Source organism: Plectropomus leopardus, chromosome 14 (assembly GCF_026936395.1).
Source record: "Plectropomus leopardus strain MGB_pleo_1.0 chromosome 14, ASM2693639v1, whole genome shotgun sequence".
Classification (NCBI taxonomy): Eukaryota; Metazoa; Chordata; class Actinopteri; order Perciformes; family Serranidae; genus Plectropomus; species Plectropomus leopardus.
This window is the reverse complement of record NC_142189.1, coordinates 14,594,973-14,618,503: the sequence shown is the minus strand read 5'-3', so window position 1 is coordinate 14,618,503 and position 23,531 is coordinate 14,594,973. Positions and strand designations below refer to the sequence as shown.

General features: G+C 40.2%; 1 protein-coding gene across 5 annotated transcripts in view; it reads right to left on the bottom strand.

The window, feature by feature from the left end:
• qkia (QKI, KH domain containing, RNA binding a) overlaps positions 1–23,531 on the bottom strand; it is a 104,025-nt gene that overhangs the window by 66,511 nt on the left and 13,983 nt on the right. The window lies entirely within an intron of this gene.

Genomic DNA, 23,531 nt, shown 5'->3' with positions numbered 1-23,531 from the left:
GCTGCATTATTTAGGGGTTAAGGCCACTGTCTTTCCTTTTTTGCCTGTTACTCCCCTGTGGCTGTTCTCTAATAGAGCAGCATGTGCGAGCGGCTGGGCAGGTGCGGAGAAGAGACGCAGAATCGCTCAGGTATATGCCTTCAGATCTGATCCCTCTGTCAGATAAAACTAATGGACCTCTCTCTCTCTCTCTCACTCACACGCGCACACACTGCCAAAAGACGCTCCAAATCTCTCTCTATCTCTCTCTCTCTCTCTCTCACACACACACACACACACACACACACACACACACACACACACACACACACACACACACACACACACACACACACACACACACACACACGTGCTAACCTCTAATTCACACCCCCCACTTTGACTGCCTTTGTAGCTTGTACAGATTCACATAGCAGAGGAATGCTGTGCTATGCAGGTTGAGAAAAGCCATGCATTCATCCTGCCCGTCCTGTGTGTGTATGTGTGAGTGTGTCACAGTTGGATGAGGATCGGCGGCTGCAGTTGTAACACCCACTAATAGGGGAGACCCACTGGTAGCGCTTTCTAACTTCTCCCACATTTGCCACGGCAATACAAATGGAAGATTCTTTTATACAGCCTGTTGAAGGCAGGAATGTGGCGCCATTATTCCACCTTACAAGATGTATGTATGAAAATGTACAAAATGTATGGGCCTTTAAGTCAGCAGCCGAGGTCTTAACAGAGCTGAATTGATGTTTATTTAAAAACTGTGTGATGTTTTGACGATTTGTTATGTGTGCAAGCCACTTCTGGCAGCTTTAAATAGAAGCTATTAGCTAACTCAAAAGAGGAAAAGCAACCAGGCAACTGTTTGGGAGGATATAATAATGACCAAGTGGATAAAAACAAATAATAACACAGCTACACACAGCTACAACAGTCTGGTAAGTTCAGAAAAATTACGCCACTTTACTGAAATGCAGCCTTTAAAACCAGGAAAAGACAACAATGATGATATTACAGTGACCAAAATCTAAGACAATATCTAGTCTTGCATTGCAATATTGATACAACTCAAAACTGTTAGACAAAATGAAAAAAAAACCAAACAAAAACAACCACCCCAAAAAGTCATGACTATTTAAAGCAATGGAAAAACACCCCCCAAAAAGTTCAAATAATTTAAATAATAAAAAATGCTGAAAAAAGAAGAAAAAAGAAAAAGCCTTAGTAGTTGACAATTAATTTTCTGTCAATCAACTGATTGATTAATCAACTAATCATTGAACCTGTACTCGTATAAACTGTTCGATAATTTAATTTATAATAAAACATCATATTTTTTAAACTCATCTTATGTCGTTTTATGCAAAAATCTTAATATGTAAAGTAACTAAAGCTTTCAGAAAATGTAGTAAAGCAAAAAGTACAATATGCCCCTCTGAAATGTAGAGGAGTAAAAATATAAAGTGACATGAACAGAAAATATTCAAGCAAAGTACAAGTATCTTAAATTTCTACTCAAGTACAGCACTTTAGTACATGTACTTAGTTACAATCCACCAGTGTTTCTGAAATACTGGCATGCTATCTAAAATCACACACTGGGGCAGCATTACGCTGCCATTGTTTGGCTCTGTGTGAAAAACAGAGCTGGAATACTGAGGGGTCTATTGTTGCAGCAGTAATGCAGGATCTCTGTATCAAAAAAGTCTTGTGTCATTTCTTTGCTGATCCAAAAAGCTGTCAGCAGTAATAGGAAAAACATGATTCAAAAAGGGGAATCTACAAAGACAAGGTTTTTCTGTGAAACAACTTAAACAAAGTGGTAGGGCTGGGGAGGCCAGGAGGAATGATGTGTGTGAGATGGAATGGGGACGGGTGTTAGGCACTATTTCCATCTCTCATGAGACTTTGGAGCAGTTGGGAGCTCTATATTAAACTCTAGCTGGGGAACCTGACACTCAACTATAGATGCCCTCAGTAAAGCACTCCTGACCTCAAAGCCTTAACCTTATGCTGAAGCAAAATTGGAAGGTGGGTCAAGCTTGCATAATTAGATTTCGGTGTAGTGATTGTTTTTGTTTGAAGTTAAAATAACTGCACACTTTTCCAACATGAAAAATAAGTGAAAAAAACATCTAGAAAAAAATTATGGAGTTAGTCATGGGATCAGATTGCGGGAATTTCCTGTTGAGCTAAAAAAAAAAAAAGTGTTTTCTCCCGATACTGTCGATGACAAACTGACAAGTGTGTGATTGATGGGCTCACGGACACTGACGAGCACACACACAAACATCTGGCCTACAGCTGCGTGCATGGACAACACCTGTGAGACACAATGGATCCGTACAAACAAGCCAGGAGACTCGGCCCAGAGCGACTCCTTCCCAAATAACATGACCTCAGCACTCTGTGGTCCACACAGATACTCCCAGTAGTCCCTAAAGATGAATTCATCCTCGTGGTATCCAGCTCAGAAGACAGATTGCATCAGTCCTAACCGACACCAGTGGCTTCAGGCCACATCCAAGCTTTGAGTACAAGCAGAGGGGCTTGGCAGTGACACATCTTACAGGGAGGAGATCAGGAAAGCATAACAACAGGGAGGGATGGGAATATAAAAAACAGGACAGTAAACTACAAATGATTGTATGTTGTGTATCCAAAGAAGCCTCAAGTCCATAAAACTTAAACATGATAGCTTAGTGGTTAAAGAGACAGTATTTTAATCACAAGGTCATAAGTTTAATCTCTGTAACTGCTTGATGGATATGCAAATCTATCCAGAAAAGATGATCACTACTAAATGGTATTCGATAAAAATGAAATCCTCCTCATTATAATAAATCTTAGCACCTTACTTGCCGTGTCTGTCTCTTCCAGCTAACATTAATAAACACAGAGGAGCCATTTAACAGATCACTGGTGGGCTAAGCATGTGTGGAGGAGCCATCAATGACAGGTAAAGAGAAGCCAGCTAGGCTTGGGCAGTATCTGTTTTTTTAATACCACCTTGCTAGATGTCTTGCCATTTTCAGTCTACTCCGTGCACAATACACTCACAAGATGTCAACAAAAGGGAACCTGTTGTGTTTTTATTCGGTGCCCATGATACCAGATTAGAGCAGCCACAATGATGGCGTGAGCAGTGCTGCGGCACATCTAGAGAAACAGAATCTCTGATATTTTACTCTGCATGATGTGCACGTTTTTCAGCCAAAACAGACAGTGAAAATGATCTTTTGATAATTATATCGACTCCATACCACCTTTTACTACAGTTTCAATGCGTTTATCTTCCACAGACATGAGGGAAAACAAATGTATCTGTTTCACTCAACCTTTCTTGTTTCCGTTTTAAAATAAAAGCCATCTTACAACGTTGCTCGCACAGCTTCTTAAATGAGTGGAGCATATGTTTTTAATTGTGGAAATATAGTAAGTTATATCAGTAGGCAGCTCTGCAGCAGTGTCACAGCAACAAACACTGCCAATGTGAACACAAACTGCTCATGCATGCATGCACAGTGGCCCAGGCGTAACCTCCAAGACACGTAATGGCACCGCATGCAAAACATCCTCAATTCAGCCTCTCCAGTATGAAGCTAATGGAAAGATAAGGGTCTGTATTTTTTGATGGCATTTAAAGTCACACCATCAGGATTTTTAAATGCCCTGGTACACAGTAATATTGTGATACCACCCATGCCTATCTAAATAGCATTCAATAAAAATGAAATCCCCCTCATTACAATAAATATTAGCACCTTACTTCCCATGTCTGTCTCTTCCAGCTAACATTAATAAACACAGGGAAGCCATTTAACAGACCAGTGGTGGACTAAGCATGTGTGTAGAAGCCATCAATGATGAATAAGAGTAGCTAGCATTCTGTGTGTAAGAAAATTGGTTCTCTGCACATAGCTCACAGCAAAAGCAAATATACTGTATGCTATTTACAAACTCAAATGCATGCAAGAGCAGTCATCCTTCAGATAGCAAGAGAAACTAAAAAGACAAAGTGTGCACATGTGACAATGCTACCCAACATCTACCAGCAGCACCCCTCCTGCTTCTAATTCTATTTCCTCTTGCTGAAATGCCACATTAACATAAGGGGGCCGTGCTGGGCCATCAGTGGAGACGTGCGGCATTTGACAACCTCTAATTTCAGTGTGGCAAGTCTTTTCTGAAGCGCTGTGCTCACCTAAAAATTACCCCCTGCCTTGCACGACCGACAAAATCATTTGTCTAGCTGTCCACCCAGGCAGAAAAGGCTTTTGTAAGAAAGACATAAGAGAGGGAGATTGAGGATCACCATCTTGGAAAGAACAGAAAAAAAAGAGGAAGATGATCAGCAAGAGAAGAGTAGGCTCCAAAAAATAAGAATTTGTCCCGAACTTCGGCATAATATGGCAAAAATGTGTGTGTTTTTAACAGCTCTGTGAGGGGCAGTAACAGATCCCCTCTTTCTCCCCTTCAGCCGTCTCTCATCTCAGTGCCAGTGTGTCATCCACAACCTGAGTCAGCAAACCACACACATAAACAGCCCTTTCTGTCAGAGCTGTCTATTTACCTGTGGAGGGTGGCTGCATACACACTCAAGAAGAGATTATAATATCTTTGTTTAGCGTTTTACCCAGACATCTGTCGGGAAGAGGCAAAAATCAACCTTGAGAGAAGCTGGAGGGCAGAGTGGAAGAAGGTTTGATGAGGCAGAGACAGGGAGAATTATAACCACAGTGCTGAGCAAGCAGAGTGTTGTTGTATTTGACTCGCACTGCTCCTTTCTGCCTCGATGTAAGTTAAATCACATTTCATTTTCTCCTTTTTTCTTTATTTCTCTTAATTTCTGCCCTTTCTTCTCAAACCTGCAGTGACAAAAAGAAAATGTCACAGGCTGTGGCTGCAGATCTATCTGCCCTTTGTAAGCTCAAGTAAAGAGAAGATTTTTCTCATCTTATTGGTGATCTTGGCAAAGTAGAGAGAAGAGTACCTATGAAAAGATATGACAGAGGACAATGGCAGATGAAGGGGTTTGAGGCAGTGAACTAAAGATATGGGAATGAAAGTGGCAGCGAGTTAAGAGCAAAATATAGACACGTGGTCTGTTCGGTGGATATTAAGTGCAAAAATTCATTCTTGGCCTTGAAAAACATACCTTCGGAAAAAAAACTAAACTTGAGGTCTACTTACTAGCTATTTGTCTGGAGCTTTCAACCACCTGTCCCTCAGCTGGTGTTTGTCAGCTTACTTGTCATCATGTGACCCAATGTGATATACCCCCTGTACAAGACCACCTGTTACCACATGACAAAAGATTTATACTTTGGTTATATGATGGCAGCTGAGCTATCTCCACTGCAACTGACCAAACGCCATCTGCTGAAGAAGTAGGACTGTGTGATATGGACCAAATTTCACGTCTCTGTATTTTCAGGCCGACTGGTGATACTCGATATGTACCTTGGTCATTTCTACGAAAGGCGCTGCATGTTCAGTTGTAAGTCAAAGCCACATTCAGATGGTACAAGCGCTAAAAACAGAGATGAGCAAAATAAAATGCAAAGAGGGATTTTTTTCCCTGTTTGAAAATATACAGCTGCACAACATGTAAATTAAAAATTATTATATCAAATTAATTGCAGGGTTGTATGTTAAATTTTTGCACTTCACAGGGGTGCTACAGAGGTTTAAAGGTTTGCAACACAAGCCACAAAACTATAGCATGAAGACAGTGAGATATTGCTGAGAGCTCTAGAAAAAGCTAGTAAGAGGACCTTAAAGATGTATTACACTGCTGGAAGGATGGTCTCTTTATAAAACTGGGCTATCTATGCAGCAGAAAGATGCAAACACTTTGGAAAATGGTACTACATGGTAAAAGAAAATAAGAGGAAAAGGGCTGTGGCATTTGCTTTTGCTCGTACCTAAAAACCTAAAATTACAAGAGTGCATTGCGCCACAACGGAATGATAAATGCGTTGTCTAATCACAAACTCTAACAATACAGCCAAACAGTGCACTGAAATGTTTTTCTAAATACAATTATTTAGTATAGTTACATGGTACATACAGTTATTCAGAATTTAGACCAGAACTAGGCAGTGCAGTAACAGAATCTGGGTTTATATTTGATCAGTACTGCCTAAATTCAAAGTTAGAGAAGAGTTTGAAAAAGAAACAGAGGGGCGTTTCTCTTGATGTGTTTCTATACTCTTTGTGTCCATGGTGGCAGGCATACAAAAAAGACGGAAGGAAGTGTACCACAGTTGTTTTACAAATAATACCCACACTGTAATGATACAATGCTGGTTGAAAATCGGCAAAGTATCCCTATATGTTATTTTTTGGTCAAATATAAGAAGATGCCTGAATAATGGTGCCGTGATAATGAGTTCATTACGACCAAGTGAATACTTTCAGGCTGAAAGACAGTCCTAAGATATAAATTCATCATTAATGACTAAGTTTCAAGTAATTAATAGTCTGTAGAATAATCATCTGATTTAATCAAGGCGCTGATAGAGTAAACATAGCTAAATTCTTAGAATTACAAAAATTAATTTACTGATAAGCAAAATGAAATGTGTTGACATCATGTAATGAAGCTTAAATGCAGCATGCCAGCCAAATAATCTGCCCAATTAGTACTTGTGATTTGCTCCCTCCACTGTCATGATTGGTTCTTTAGCAGGCAGGCACTGAGTGATGCACTGAGTGGCATCATGTCAGATTTTTTTTTAAGGTCAGACTCAGCCACCGTGGGCTCAGCACCATGGGATAGGAGGGCTTTTCATTAATTTACCCAGCCTGATGCCAAAAACATGGTCATACAAAAGCAGCACCGGCAGAATCAAGGAAAACAGTTCAGGGGAGGTCGAGATCGAAGAGAGAAAAGGCATAAGACAAAAGAATAGCCATATTAGGTAAAAAGCTTTTGTGCTGTTGCAGCCCCTCCTATCTAATGTAACCTAATGAATAGAAACACAGCATGAGGACAATCTCAGACAGATCAAAGATGGCGCAAAGAGAGAAATAGAGAGTAAAATTAAAAAAACAACAGAGTAGTCAAGAAGGAGATACTGTAATCAGGTTTAAGACTGGTGAAGATCACTCAGCCAGACCTGCTCCACTAGAGAATGGGAACGAGTCCATTAAGAGCCCAAAAATAGACCTGCTCCATAACTACTTTGTCCTCACCCTGTAGCTCACAGCAAAACGTCCTCTGACCGTGCAGTGCACATCTGTCCATGTAAGTGTGAGAGAGTGTGTGTGTGTGCATGTGTGTGCGAGAGAGAGAGAGAGAGAGAGAGAGAGAGAGAGAGAGAGAGAGAGAGAGAGAGAAAGAGAAAGAGAAAGATATGTAATGGGCGAACAATCAGTGTGATCAGCTTTGCCTGAGGAAAGCAGCTTTAGATGCCTTGTGATGCCTGGTATTAGCTGATAATATCTGGCACCTGAAACAGATTGAGTCTAACACCAATTAATCTTAAAGCCAAAATGATCAAATGTTCAACTCTGCAGAGAGACTGAATGAGTTTAGGGAGGATTCAAAAACCTGTAGTGATGAAAATCATTCTATCTTTTTCTGCCCGCACACGCGTGCATTCTCAATTCATGATTTAAGCAGGAGGATATGAATAAAAAAACGACTTGGAAGCTGAGGTAAATATAGACATATAAAAACGTGGTGGTCGTGTCAGGAAAAAATAACAGCAATCACAGATACACCTAAATGTGCCGGTGCTGAGTGAAACAAGACTCAGGCGAGGAACAAGCCTTTTCACTTTAAAGCTGTGCACTTTAGCAATCACAAAGCCCGGGTACCCGTTGCAAACGAAAGGATTTGGGCGTTTAATGCATTCCTGCCCTTTATTCACGGAACAGACGACTTTATCCAAGACGACACTCCACTTCAACAGTTTAGGGGTTTGGCAGGCCAAGCATATGAAAGACGGAGGTTTCTTTTAAAGCAGGGAGCAGAAATATAGTGTGCATTGGTGGGGGTGACTGAGCCATGAAAACGTATGCATTTCTGGGTCTTATCGTCAACTCACAGCTGCCTCCTCTCTCTTCCCCTCCCTCTTTGTGTGGGAAAAAAAAAGTTTCCTTATGCCTCTGTCTTATTTTTACTTCCTAATCTTTGATTTAACAGTAGGCCTACACTGCACAATCCTTTGATGTTCATGCACAAACTATTCCTGTGCTGTTAATGAGTATGCTGTACTATCAGCATAGTTAAGGACAGCATAGTTATTCCAGTTCTTACAAGGAAAATACCAGGTTGAGGATTAAAATATGCTGTCATTAAAGCTTGCATTAGGGAATATTTGCATTAGTGACCTTTACTGTCAACATCCTGTAACCAGGGGATCACTTGTCTTTGTTGACAATTTACCAGATTCTGAAATTAATGTAATGGGTTGTGGGTGTCATTATGTCAACCCACGGCGCCCATTAGCTCACCTGGTAGAGCGGGCGCCCCATGTACAAAGGCTGTGTCCTTGCTGCGGCGCTGATTTGATTCCAACCTCGGCCCTTTGCTGCATGTCATTGCCTTCTCTCTTTCCCCTTTCACAGGACATCTATCTTATGAAATAAAGGCATAAAAAGCCCCCCCAAAGAAGTATTTCACCTATATAAATACAGTCCTCACATAACAGTAGGCTGTCTCTGCAGTAGAAAGATGCAAATACTTTTGAAATTGCTGCTACATGACTGGATAAAACAGATAAAGAGGATGCTTTTGCTCAAGAGGCAGAAAACCTAAAACTACCAGAATGCTACGCTCCCTCTGCTGGCTGAGGTAATGTCGAATGCTCCATGTGAAACAACAGCAGTCAATATCATATTACAGTTAAATGGTAAGCTAAAACATGTTTAGAGCAAGAAATAAACAATGCAGCAACAGAATCTTGGTTTATATTTGATCAGCACTGCTTAGTTTTGATGTTTTTTCTGTTTTTTCTGCCTCAGATTTCACTGTGCAGGTAGCAGTATGGTGCCCACTGCTTGTTCACAAACTCTCGCCATTACAGCGCAACAGGGCATTAAGATACATTTCTGAAAACATTTTAGGCAATAAATAAGCAGTGCAGCATCATAATCTTGATTTATATTTGATCAACTTAGCCTGTTTTTTTCTGTTTGATATGATTTTGGTTTGAGAGAGAGAAGGGCGGGTGTCTCTTGATCAGCTGTATACTCCTTGAGGTGGCGGCTGGCGGCAGGCAATCATGGGTAATATGAAAATGCCCAAGTACAGCTTGTAGTTCGAGCAGAAGCCCCGAGAGCCAACAAAATCCAAGTGACGTAAATAGCATCATTTGGAGGCCATAATCTAACTTCATTGATTAGATGGAGGAAAGTTTACCACAGTTCATCTACACATACTGCCCACATTGTTTTGAAAAACAGCTGGTTACAATCTGGCAAAGTATCCCTTTAATCACAAAATACTCAACACAAGATACTCTGTTCTTTATGCAAGTCCATTTTTAAGACCCTGTGGACCAAGGAATTATGTGGCAAGTAAATAAGTTCCCCAGTAAATAATAACAACATTGGAGAAGCAGGAGTAGATCAGACTGTGGATCAACATTGTTCAACCCAATTAAGGCAATGTTAGGTCTCTGGGAATGGCTACATCAAACACACCAACTCATTTGCGACAGCATTACCCAAGTGTGTCTATTACTTGCAGCAGTCTAAAACACACTTGGGTGCAAGTCGCTCTCCCCATGGCTTCCAAGCAGCCTCTTTCCGCAGATTCAGAGAAAGAAAAGGCAATAATGAACGGCATAGGACTGTTTATTGCTGTGGATATGTGACTATACTCAGTTGTGGAAAACACAAAGTGCTTTTGCCACCCCATGATAATGTTCATTCACATCCGAATAGTTTCGTAATTAAGCCGCAGCAAAACAGATACATTGTCTTTTGTTTTCATTAGATTACTTATTGGGTGTCTTCCAAAGTTATAAGTCTTTTTAGTTGAAATTCCCTGTTTGTTTACCCGAAAGCATTTCCTTGCTGAGCTGTAGCAGAGGGATAGCGACACAGAGGTAATTTTGCACAAAAAAATTTTACTTTGGAAGATAATCATTTAAATCAACTAACCCAGACTGCTGAGGCATCATATTAGCTTTGGCTACATTTTGGCACAGACACAGGATTCTGTCTCCGATCTGTAAATAAAAGTTACACTAACAAAGGATCACTTCACAGACAGTATGGACAGGAGGAATATATAATAGCAGTGATCAACAACTTTTTAATGCACATATGGCATGTGGGTAGTGTGAGACTAATTAATGGTACTAACCCTTTTATTTCAATTCAAACTGTTTTAATGCTCTCACAATGTACATTTCAACTATCAAATTCAAAAAAGTACTGAAAAATACATCTCCGCTTTACTTTTCAGTGGCTGTGGTTACATGCACGTCAGAATTCCCCAATAATTCCTAATATAACCATATTCTGAATTTGATGCAAGTTTGATAAACAGCATATTCTGTTCAAATATTATGATTTGGGCCATTTTCTGAATTTATCATTTAGGATTAGGATGTGGGATATGCCGGTATTATTCGGGTTTAAATAGCATTATTTTGGACATGTATACAGCCAATTTGGAATATGAGTCTCATCTAGATTTTGTTACCTCAGTTTTTGACACACAGCATCTTGTCTGTTTATGGGCAGCTCTGTATGTTGTACAAACCAACTCCCCAACAGTTTGCGAAGCTCTGGGGTGGAGATGCATGCAAAAGAAAACCCCACATTTTGGTCAAAAGGAGAAACACACCTGCTTTTAAACTTTATCAAAAGACTTGAATATCAACAGGTATTGGATATGCACAAATATCGCAGCGCCGACCTTTAAGAAGGTGAAGAAAGTTAAGAGGGAGTCCAACAAGAACGCCATGGTAAGAAGCCCTGAAAATATTCTCTTTTGATGCAAAGAAGCAAAATGACAAGCGGCCCCAGCTGTTCTGCTTCTCTATATTTTGATGTGATAAGCAGCAAATTAGGGCACGTTAATCAAAGTACAAACAGCTGCAGGTAAACGGGAGTGTTAGTGGAATATTTGTTTTCATTAGACATGTAAAAAGCTTAGCAGGAATATTGTCTTTTTCAGCATTCAGCATTTTTTTGCATGTAAACGTACTCTGTGACTCATCCACATGGTTCCTGAACCCTGACATGATGGATAGAAGCGCTGCCCCCACAGGCTGAGGGGTCTAAATGGCTCTAGACAGAAATGACGGTGTGGATTGCCGGCAGCCAGGGGGAGAGATTTATGTTGTGTGTCAGGGATTCTCCTGAGGCAGGCTGGGTAAAAAGCTCCAGCGTCAGGTCTTTAAGTAGATAGGCTACTAAATAAACGACTGGCGTAACAAGGTTTCTGGATTCTCTTCTCTCTGAGCCAGGTAGAAAAATTATTAAATCACTGAAAATACACTCTCAAACACATACACACGTGCTTATTCATCTAATGGCCAAAAGGCAAGCCAAGACACAGAGGAACTATGCTTTCATCCAAATTGGGAAACAGACATTTGATGCAATTTACGGCGATAAAATGCTTACACTGCAACACAATCTCTTTTTACACTATAGTGCAGGAAGTATGTACATGCTGGGTGTGCGAATGTACACACATGCACATTTATATCCCAGGCAGCTGCCTCCCCAAAAGTGCCATGTTCCGCTCTCTGATCATCAATAATGAGCTGAAGCTGCCTTAAAACACACACGAAGATAATAACTTGCATACCATTTAGCTATGGTCCAACAATGCATAGGAATGTGTGTGCTCTGACTCTGACTTAATACATATAATACATATAAAAACAAACACCCAACTTAACATCAAAACACCCCCACACACATGAGCTAATGAGCTTTTGTGTGTTTGTAGGCAGGGCTCTCCTGAGACAGTGAACCCACAGAAATAACACTCCACACGGAAGGAGGAGGGAAACTGCCGGAGAGGAAAAATCTGCTAAACAAATACAGCAGGAAACAGGCAGGAAATAGTGGTACATCTCTTCTCCACCTTGCTTTACTATCCACTGACACATATTTAGTCTACTGACAAAGAGACAGAAAGCATAAAGGCCGATTGTTTGTTATTGCACATCAACCTCACATTCTCCCCTGACTCTCACTGGTTTGACTTTTTCCCTCGATGGCTGACAACAGTGGAAACCATTGACACGGTTTTAGTTTGTAAAAGGCAAGAATCAGACAGGAGATCCGCACTCTGTATTGAAAACTCCCAGTAGTTTTAATTATGCAACGTTTTGATGTAACAGAGATCTTTGTCAGGCATAGTCAGATCTCTGTTTATTCCCTCTTCTACCTTTACAGGCACAACAGGCACAACGACATACTATATGTCCCACATTAACAATATTTCAATCTAATTTTTTTTAAGTAATTTAAAGGTCAGTGTGTATGATTTAGGGGGATATACTGGCAGAAAAAGAATGGACTTAAATAAGTATCTTTTCTTTAGTGAATAATCAGCTAAAAATTAAATAATTAATAATTAGCAATTAATAATTGTGTTTTTGTTGCCTTAGAATGACTTGTTTATATCTATATTTATATCTACATAGAAAGCAGGTCCGCATTGACAGAGATTGCAGTACTGCATTGCCATGTTTCTACAGTAGCTCAGAATGTACAAACCAAACACAGACTCTATAGAGGGCCATTTGCTTTGTCATGTTGGCCCCCAGAGTTCGCAGCCCCTCTACGACAAACCCCACTGTTTTTTCATACATAAAAACTACTTTTTTCCATGATATTACCGTTGTAAGATAACCTGGTCCATATATTCTGGAGAGGAAAAGCCTTCTGCAGCTGATTCTGCTCCCAGTAAAAACCTCCTGAACAATTAACACTGAAGGCATCAAATCCCATTTAATCTCACACACTGGACCATAAATGTAATTTAAAAACAAGTATTGTAGAACTGCATCTAAAACACAAAGAGCAAGACTTGTTTTAGCAACTTGTTGAAATCAAGTTTTGCTCAAAAATAAAGCACACATGCTTCAGTCTTACTTTTACTGAAAGCACTGACGAAAAAACTGAAGTCACTGGTCTATCAAATAAAACCATGACTTGAAACCACTCTTACATTCCCAATTACGTCAGTAACATTGAGAAGTCGGGCACACAGTTTACCTCCTCCTCTTTTCTGGCTGAACCCCTGAGAATATGTATGCTAAAAGCAGAACGTGTAGGTGTGGTGATGGCCAAGAAAAGCAATCAGCAAAGCCATTAATCATAACCGGTGGCAAATGCAATGTTTTCTGGGCTTGTCACTGTGACTGCATGCAAGAAGGGGAAGAAGTGCCAAGCTGAATGTGGCTTTCTGTGGCTGCTGGCAGCAACGGTGATGGTGTGCTATAGGAGCGTGTCATAGCACGTTAGTTTGGTGATTAAACAAAGCAAACAGACAGTGCAGACAAGGAGAGAGGGACCAAAGGAAAGGCAGAGCTGAGAGGAGGCAAGAAAGAAGCAGAAGCAGTGATAGAGTGAGACAAAAGGGACTGAATATACAGTAGTTTCCATTCAAGGAAAAAATAACCTGTGTTGGAAATTCTATTTGAAAAAGTTGGGATGTCTTACGTTTGATGAAATGTCTACCTTCACAGCGACAGCATATATTGCTCACAGAACAAAAACCGCTTGACTGGAGTGACTATTGTCACTTGACTCCAGCACCAGGAGTGACAGATGAACAGGTGCAGCGATTGTCCTGGAAAACGCGGCTCAAAAGTAGGCCAAGTTAACTGAGGCTTGAGAAGAAGGAGCTACGATGCCAATTTTGAGATCATAATAATCAGTGAGGCAAAGTCATTAAAGAACTGTCAAGCGGCCAGAAATTACAGTGTTACAAAATGTCCTAAGATGGCAAGACCACAAAGACTGTCTTAAAAATGCTAACAGTCAGGGAGAATCTTGTTGTGGTCCCAAAACTGGCAGCTTCAGAAAGTGTTGGTATGTGTCGGAAAAATGACAGAACAGCGTTGACTAGAGCTGTTGCTCAGAAGATGCCAAAATGCTTCATCCACTGTTTAATGCCAGCCATCTTTGGAATAGGAAGAGTAGAAATAACGGCGGGCCATTTTTGGCTATGTTTACCATTTTTAATTTTAAAAACCACCCGTTAAAATGTGACCAATTAATTTAGTAATTTAAATTTTTAAAATTTTAAATTTTAAAAATTAAAAAAATATATTTTCATTTGACACAGCATTTTAAACGTTAACCCCTTGAATACTGGATCAACATCAGTTTTCTTTTGCTGTGCTCAGACACCTCTCACAAGCTATTTAACCCTTTGAAACCCAAGAAACATGGGAAAAAAGGCACTGAGCAACTTGGCGAGAAATGTCACAAAAACGGCATGAAAATAAAAAATTAGAGGTGACAAGTAAATTTAAAAAAAGAAGAAGAAAACTGGGGAAAATGACTTAAAAACAATGTTTATAATTATTTTCATTGTATGTTTAAAATTTGGTCGCTGATTTTTTTCAGCACCCTTTTTAGGTCCTTGTCTTTTTTTGTGTGCTTATTTTCCGGTGATCGTATACCAATTTCTTGCTAATTTTTGGGCCAATGAATTTGTTCAGTTTTTAAAGGGTTAAAAAAATGATCATCACTTTCTCAGTCATATTTTACAAAAAGGTACGATCAGAGTCAGTCAGTCACATTTGGCTCAACCACTCAGGTTAAAAATTTACGTGATTCCTAAAAAAAAAGTTGCAGCAAAAACCCATTTTATCCTCCTCCCTCACACCACCATGCTAACCCATCCCACGCCTCACAGTGAAATGAGTGGCTCAGACAGTATCTGCAGAGCTATTAAGACCTCAGACTAAAATTAGAACAAGGGATCATCACATTTGATGATGTGGAACTGCTTTATGGGGCTGTGTGCTGGTGGGGGGCACGCTGGCAGCTCAATGAGCCATAGGAGTGCCAGTTTTGTGCACTTAGTGGGGTCTACCATAGAGTGAGGTGAAACTGGCAGGGAGGGCTGGCTCGATACTGAACCATAATGGCTTACTCTTAATGGTTGCCGCAAGGGTCCAACGTTCATTACTCTCTGCGTGGGGGGACTTTCAACGGGATCCTGGGGTGAGACCTGTGAGTGCATGTACACTCACATACACATAAACTCAGGGGAGGCACCTCAAGGCGAGTGAGCAAGGTGGAAAGCTACAGAAACTGTTTTCACACACTCACACAGATAAAATTCCCTTACAGGAAGCGCCACAAAGTGTTAGTGTGGTAGTTTACAGAGAGCTAAAAGCTACTTCTCAGGGTTGATTCATGATATTGCTAATTATTCAACAATTGCAAAAAAAATATTCTAATCCAGCACAGCAGAAGCTAGAGTTTTGTGTTAATACTTTCCTCTCCTCGGTTCACCTTTTAAAGTAGCCCAACACCCTAGCTCAGCTGAAACAGCCAACCTAATGCACACAAATGCAGACTCAGGCTCCCTCTAAAATACCAAGCAAAGATAGGCTATTTTACTGCTGCTTTTGCCATCTAAAGGGGGAGCGATATGTAGCGTTAAATTGGAAGTCACAGCAATAGTCATTTAACAGGCTGGCTTTAAGAGAGAAGCCTCATGAGCTGAAAATGGTTTCACAAATTTGAGGGGATATACTTGATCGAAAAAAGGAAACAGCCTGCCTCGACTAAGCTGCAATACAAGGAGGGATCCCACTTTTTACTTCCTTGAGATATAACCTGCGTGTTTCTGTGCATATCAACAGAGATGCTTCGTTATGACAGGAGAAGTCTTAAACTGCTGGATTAATTAGTGTGAACACACACAAAGCATGAAAAAAGCATGCGCGCAAACAGCCAAGCAGATTGTTGGTTCTTCTGCATCTCGTGGGAACTCATTTCACAGACTTTACCTGCCAGTAAAAATCAAGCCGACAAACAAAAGCGAGACCTGAGCCGTGCTGCACGGTGCTACTCAAGAATCCCTCCTGCTCTGTTTTAACCCATTTAACTCCACTGTCAGTGTCTCGCTCTGTGGACATGCGCCACTTTGGCATCTAGAAACAAAACTGTTTTATCCACCGAAGCCCAGAGCATACTTCCACAAACATGCATCTGCACTTGCAGGCTCACAGACACCATAACAATGCAGGGGATGCTATGTAAAATAAGGCACAGGATGCATGCTGTGAGCTGAACAAGATGTGAGAGTACGAGATAAGGAATGGGAAGAATAACAGGATGAAGAGTCAGGATGCATGCTGATGGGGTTTATGTCTGTGAGTTGGAAAAGCGGTCCTTGGCCCTGTTTTGTGTTGCCAAGGAACCGTGTCCTCTGGCCTGTAAGTAGGGGGTGTCCCTTTCCTTTGCCCGCTGCCTGGAGGGGCCTAGGAAGATTGACATTTCCTGTCAGTAGGCAGACTGGCTCTTGTTAGGATATCAGGGAAGACTATGCCTTAAAGGGTGACCAAAGAGTAAAAAGAAGAACTGAAGACCGACATTCAGATCTAAAAATGCTGACATGTGTTCATCTATTTAACACGTCTCAACTGTGTCTTCTACCCCGACACACAGCTGCCCCCTCCACCATGCAACAATGGCAGGAAAGGTCCAGCTGTCAGAAGAGGAAGCAAGACAGGAAGACAGAGGAAGGAAAGGCTCTGACTGTCAATGTGACTGGACAAGATAACATGCACTGTGCTTCCTGTCCCCACCCCTGTAACTAAGGAGACCACAGTGCTCACGACCAATCGGTAAGATGAGAGGGAGGATAATTTGTCATACACCCCACGATCAGTTTAAGATTTTTGATGTCTTTATGTCTCTGTGATCAAACCTCTCTCCATGTCCTCTGATTCAAAAATTGACCTATGCTTCTAAAAATTATCTCAGTCCACAGGAAACAGTGCTCTCGGTGGGATTATATAGTCTACAAATAGTAAACCAAGCAATTATCTGTTTAAAACCTGGTTGGACGTCAGGTTTTTTTGTGCTGCCTTCAGATGCCTTTCACAAGCTATTTAACCCTTTGAACAAACTGGTTCGATGTTTTTCAAAAACATGCAGGAAAATACAATACCAACTTCACAAGAAATGTCAAGAATGTGGTCAAAGGTGACAAAGAAAATGACCTGAAAATTGATTTTTAAAAAGGAAAATTATTACAGAATCTATAGAGAAATGGCCATAAAACTTTTTTCTTATCATTAGAATCATATGTTTAAAATGATATTATAGAAAAAGAAAAAATATATATACATATATTTTCTACTTGTCTGCACAATTGTGCCTATTTTCAGGTCATTTTCTTGAAATTTCTACTAATTTCTTGCTATTTTTAGGCCAAGTGTTGTTGAGTCGCTTACTGCCCTCTTTCCATGTTTTTTTTCTTTAAAGTAATCACACCAATTTGCTTAGGTTTCAAAAGGTTAACATGAAAAAGGATGGATGGTCATTTCCATCCCAATTAAATACTGTCAAATGGAAACATGGAGAGAGGAAGACAGGGTCTGCATTTTAACTGTAAACCTTTAGCAAATCCTTACATCAACTGCGACTCCGGTGATTTAAGGGGAGGAACAGATGGGAACAGAGCAGGAGTCTGCCAGAAGTTCAGTATTGAGAATGTCAACAAACTTTTTTTTAAAAAATCTCTTTATTTAATATGTTTTGGTAAGTGGGGGAGTGACAGAAGGGGAACAACTACATTCCTCTCCCTCTCTCATTATCAGGGAATGAGGTCACTTGATCACAACAAGAAAGCATTGATGCCACATAACAGAGACAGACGCAAATAGAGTGACAACTGCCTTCAAGTACGTTTCATAAGCAATTATTCTTCAATCCTGTTTCCTGTGACAGACTGTCAGACATCAACAGTCTCATCATCTTGTCCACAGAGCAAAATTGAAACTGAACGCTGACCTGTAGCCAGAGGCTTTTTTCCTGGATCAAAATTAGACAAAAGTGGTGCCTCAAACACCTCAGTGACTTATTCAAAAGGAACAATACATGTAACACATCACCTCTCCTAGGTAGCACAGCTCTGATTCAATAATCCAAAACACTGTCATTTAAAAAAAAGCGATTTGGCACTAATACACGCTTCCATTTAAATAAATGAGCTATCATTGAAACTAATGTTACTCAGAAAATATCATTATAACCTCACAATCTAATACAGCAGCCCTGCCATAACTCCTACATTTGTGAATCTTATATTCAGTTGTTGATAATAGTGAGCCAGATAGAAATTGATTCAAAGCTACGGTTGCTTAACGCTGTAGCTTGTGTCCTTGTTGTATTGGATTCCATATTAATTAAAACAATAGCAAGAACAAAAAAAAGTTAATGAAGACAGCTCAATGTCACCCTGCCTTTTCGATGCACATTTGCTCATTGCCAGCTTATTGAGTACACCTGATTTAAACTAATGCAGTTTTCCTTGGGCTGCAACAAACTATTATTTTCATTATTGATTCATTTTTTCATTACTGCCAATTATTTTCTCTATTAATCGGTTAACTGTTTTGCCAAAAAAAAATTTAAAAAAGAAAAAATTGAAACGTAATATGGTTTCTTATATTTTATCCAAACAGCAGTCCAAAAATCCAAAGCTATCCAGTTTATTATTATGTATGACAAAGGAAATTTTCACATTTAGAGCATTTAACAAGTAAATGCTTGGCTTTCTTTTGCTTAAATAAATAACTGAAACAATTATTTGATAACCAAAGTAGTTGCCAATTAATTTTCTGTCAACCAACTAAGTGTCCTATCAATTGATCGACTAATTATTGCAGCTCTATAGTACCTTTAATTAAATAAATGAGGTGGACACCATATTTGAATCATTGCCCAGGGTAATGCAAAACAATTTAACAGTCCAACCTAATTAAGCCTTCAAAATCACCATAACATTTAGCCAATCTAAGTTCTCTCTCTATATAAGACTGGTACGCTCAAAGTTGACAGGTTGTCCTCTAATAAACTGAGAAATGTTTGGTTTTACCAGCGTATCATCCTGCTATGTTAGCTATGTTCACCTATCATTGCCCTGAGTTTATTTTGCAGTTGTGATTAAAGTTGAGAGTGACGCACTTAATACAACGCAAAATTTAAGCAAGGCTTGCATTCTCTTTGCATAAAAAAGCCTGGCAGGGACATGAGTCAAAACAACAGGAAGACAAACAGGTTACATCACAAAGTGTATACACGTGTGTGTCAGCTGTTGTTTGATCCCCAGGCACAGAGCCTGCCGGGACTTGTAGCTAGCATCTTAAGTTTTAGTCCAACAGCCACTCAGTCGCTGTCCCTGGGTGTGACAACACACAGACACGCATCGCAGCTGTTGTTGTGTCTTTGTGCCGGCTCTTCATTGTCTTCAGAGCCTTACATACCATTTTTCCAGGATCTGAATCGAATCACTTTGAACGCCTACTCTTGTAAAATACAAATTAGACATACAAGAAATGTGTTAAATATCTGGATGGATATGCATGGTCTTCTGCCAGAACTTCAATTGTTCTGAGCCAAAAAACAAGGACGGATTGTGTGCGAGTGTTGGTAGTCGTAAGTTAAACTGGTACATACTGATTCACTATGAAGAACAAACAGGCCTGGCACTGTTGTGAGACGATAAAAAACTCTTGGTGTCTGATGCACCTCAAGATATTAAGATTGCTTATCTTAAAGGACTGACAATAAAAAGAAGCAAGAAAAGCTCACTTTGACCTACTCCTTTCTGCCTGCCTGCAGAAGAGCTGCTCTCTGGCTGTGTTTGGTCTGGTAGTCTGGTTCTGGAGATCACTTAGTTGATCTGTTTTGTCTGCCAAGTCATGTTGAATGTACCATTTTAGAACAGGGAAACTCAACTTGCTTTGATTGGGAGCAACTTTCGCAAAACAACAGGGGGCCAGACACAGCATCCCCATACATGTTTCTACAATTTTAGGTAATTTGTTTTGGACGTTTCTAGGATTTTCTGACATTTCTAGGATTTTATGATGTTCCTGGGATTTAATGATGTTTCTAGGATTTTATGATGATTCTAGGATTTAAGGACAGGTGTGTGGGCCTATCCTCCCCGGCACTTTTTTTTTAAATAAAAAAGCTTTACTTTGATGCTGTTTGATGCACTCTGGTAATTTATGTATATTAAAAAGTACCAAAAAAATCCTAGTGTAATCACTTTATTTTTATTGTGAATAAGAAAATGGTTGAGGGGGGGCACCTGGAACCCTCTCAGGGGCCAGATTTGGCCTGCTGGCCATAAGTTGAGTATCACTGATTTAGAGCATTTAAAAAACAAAGATGTCAGAGGGGCTGTAACAACTGGGTCAAAGTGTCATAAAGGGAGGAGAGAAAGAGCTGCTGACACAACCGTCATTAACCAAACGTTCACTATGCTTAAGCCTTTAAACATTGATCTGCTTCAAAGAGCTTGGGTGTGAGGACTTAACAAATCTGCAAGTACATATAAACGTGCACAATTACAGCCAGCGGGTGCAGACATGTTGTTCTCTACCAACCAGCATTTGAGCCTGGGAGTGATTGAGTGGAGAGCCAAGCGCATACTAGGGTCCTGAGCACAGACAGTGAGAGCTGGGCTGATGCAAACTGACAGACCACGTAGCGGGCCTTTAATGTCACCACTGGTCCTAACATGAAGGAGGCAATGTAGCCCCAAGGCTGGATTCTTTGCCTCACATGCGAGTAGAGAGGGAAGCTGCAGAGGAGAAAATGAATGGAAGAAGAGCGCGGGTGAAGAAAAAATCTGGAGATGAGAGACGAGATCACAAAGACAGAGGGGAGCTGTACAGTCACTCAACTAAATTAAATAGGTAAAAGACAAAGCCAGGAAAAATGAGTCATTCCCTTGGGAGAATGGATACCAATTTTCTCTTATGGAAAACACTATGACAACCATAGATGGCAGTATAAAATAAACAAATGAGGGGGATGCATGTACATGTTAAAACCTAAAGGAAGAGATAAGAGAGGTAGTGAAATCAAAGCAAACTGTATGTGCGTGAGTGCAACTGGGGTGCAGACAGAGAAGGAATTTATACATGGTGATGAGGGAGGAGGAGCAGAGATAGAACCGAGGTCTGGTTCATCGAAAGTGTCAGACGCTCAATAAAAATAAGGTTGCAGGAAGAGCTCCCATCACAAACAGCCTAAACTCATGTCAGACAAACACTCTCCAAGAAAGCAGAGCAGGGGAGAGGAGAGGAAGGGTGGAAAGGGGCCGGGGAGAGAGGGATTAGAGGGGACAGAGAGAGACAGGTCCATCTCCTGGCAGACTATTCTTCACCTTAAGGTGTCAACAACAGCTGGCACCTTGCTCATACACACACCTGTCACGCCTGCTGTGTCTACAATCCGTCCATCCCAAGCTGCCTTTAACCTCCCCTTAAGGACCACTAAGGTTTACAAATAATTTATACAAATCACGCCATCTCTAAAATCACTGTTTTCTCTGTCAGTGAGCATGTCCCGTAAGAAAATATAACCCAACCACTAGACAGACAGAAGCAGCTGTAATCTTATCACAGATTACAATAAAGCAACACCTTGTAAGTTTTTTATGGGCAACATTCCTATGTTATGACACCGAGCCAAGATGGCTAAAGTAACAGGCCACAGTGTGCTGGAATAGCACCTACAAGGTGGAAGGATACTATTTAACTGAGCCAGCTGGTTTTGCATTTTTAAGCAAAAAACTAATTAGATCAAGGTTTTTGCCCCCAGTCCCAATCTGAGGCATTTAATATTGAGTATCTGCTGATTGACCTGGATAATACAGCTGCACGATGCAAACTTCAAGTACTTTAAAGTTATTTAAATGAATCCAGTATGTATGCTAGACAGTTAGCTCTGCAATGTACTGGAAGAAAAAATGTCTGCATCCAAACATCGTCCAAGGGTTTTTTGTTTCATTTTTAGAAAAACAAAAAAGTAAACAAAAAATATCTTAAGAAATTACTCTCAATTCCACTTAGTGGAGAATTGTAAAAAACATACAAAACACTTTCAATGAGTAATATAATCACAATTCTACTTCAAAGTAGTGTTATAGCTTAACTCTAACATCCCCAGTCACAAGACATAAAAAAGGGTCATAATTACACTTATTACAGCATTATAGTAAAACTACTTCACTAAAAATGCACAACAAAAATTTCAATTCCACTTAAAGATGTGTAGCAGCTTAAGTCGAACATGGAAATAAAAATCAGTTTCTACTTATTGGAGTAGCAGCATTGCAATAAAACCTGAATATCTGCTACAAATCGTTCCTGACATCTGTATGACAGCAGATGTAAAGGATGTAAGGATCGGGCAGGACGCATGCCCAAAATAACAGATCCCAATGAATTAAAAAATGCCTTCATCAGGCCCGTTACTGATACGATCGGGACATCCCTATCTATAATAACTTCTTTTAACTCAATTAGGAGTTAATGTGACCAAACATAGCAGCAGGAATGTCTCTGCACACAGGAGTAACTGTCACTTCACATTTGTAATCCATTCACTATTTGTGAACTGTGTAACCAAGAATGCTAGCCGCAGTGTATTATTCATTGACATGACCCAGACGTCTGAGGTCAGAGGTGCATCCAGAATTCAATCCCCAGTAATTAGGATCACAGTCAGGGTCAGGAGGAGGGGGGTGTTAAGTGGGGGTGTCCTTGAGTGGATCTCCACAATGATGCCAGGTGTTAGCATGTTTGATGGATTCCTTTTTGGAATCCTTTTTTTCGTATCCAGGGATGAAGGAGAAAAAAAAATGACAAAATTGTATAACCATACAGCTGTGTTGCGGCAACTATACAATTGTTATTAAAAACAGACTAGTGTCATGACAAATAGAATAGATATCTTTCTATTTATCATGAAACCAGCCTGTTTAGAAATAGACGGCTGTCGGTGCTGCTGGCGACCACAATCACTACCAATTTAAGCTACACTAAAAACATTGCCTGACTTTGCTAGATCAAGTTGAGAGAACAACAAAAACTGCAAAAAATATTTTAAGGTGAACTGGATGCTTCTGCTTCGTTCTTGCAATCCCACCACACTCCCCCGTGTGTATATTATTTCATATGTTAGCAACCTAAGATGTGACCCACTGTTTGACTACAGCTAAACCCTAAAACATGTGCACTTATTATGTACTCGACATAATAATGTTTACTTTGTTTTACTTGCTGTACAGTCACAAAGGGCAGGATATAGGAAACTGTAAGGAAATGGCCCTGAACTGGCTTGATACAAACGGATATGTTTATCCCAATACACACATGCTATTCTCTGTGTAAAGGAGACCAGGGATTATTTTAACACTTTTCTGTCTGTATCTTAGAGCACTTTTTAGCCAGTGTTTTAAAACTGTAGTACAAACTAATTACACGTGTCTTCTGTTAAATGGTGTAGCTGCTTTATCTGTAACACAGGAAATGCATGGTTTGGTCTCAAACGCAAGAAATGAA